This window comes from Felis catus, chromosome B4 (genome assembly GCF_018350175.1).
Source record: "Felis catus isolate Fca126 chromosome B4, F.catus_Fca126_mat1.0, whole genome shotgun sequence".
Classification (NCBI taxonomy): domain Eukaryota; kingdom Metazoa; phylum Chordata; class Mammalia; order Carnivora; family Felidae; genus Felis; species Felis catus.
In genome coordinates, this window is record NC_058374.1 from 135527962 (window position 1) to 135528482 (window position 521).

Genomic DNA, 521 nt, shown 5'->3' on the forward strand with positions numbered 1-521 from the left:
CCCCCTTCCCCACATTTTCCAGCCACCAACAACGTTCCCTGCTTTGTGGCACACCCCCGCCTGCCCCCCTTCAGGGCCTGGATCTCCTATCATTTCCCAGGGAGAATTCACTCTCCAGCCCCCATGTGCTGGATTATAGTTGACCATTTAGGGACTCTGCTGGACTGTGACCTCTGAGGGGTCAGACCTTCCAATTAGCAAACGGTGGTGGCTGTTCAGGAGGCACTTCCCCTCATTTGTCCTAGACTTGCCTCTGACTCAGAGGATGGACTTCAGTGCCTTTATTCTAGCATTTAGTACCCCAAACATCCCCTTCATGAGTTAGGGATCTCAATCCTTCCCAAGCTCAATGTTACTGTCCTTCCAAGCCCGGGGAGGTTCTCCATGTCCGCAATTTACATATTCATCCATTTGTGCAACAAATATTAAGGCTGGTTCGTGCCAGGCACTACTGGTGACCCCAGGACGCAGTGAGAACATGCTGGAGGCAGCCTTGCCTTCCAGGCAAACATTTAACCATT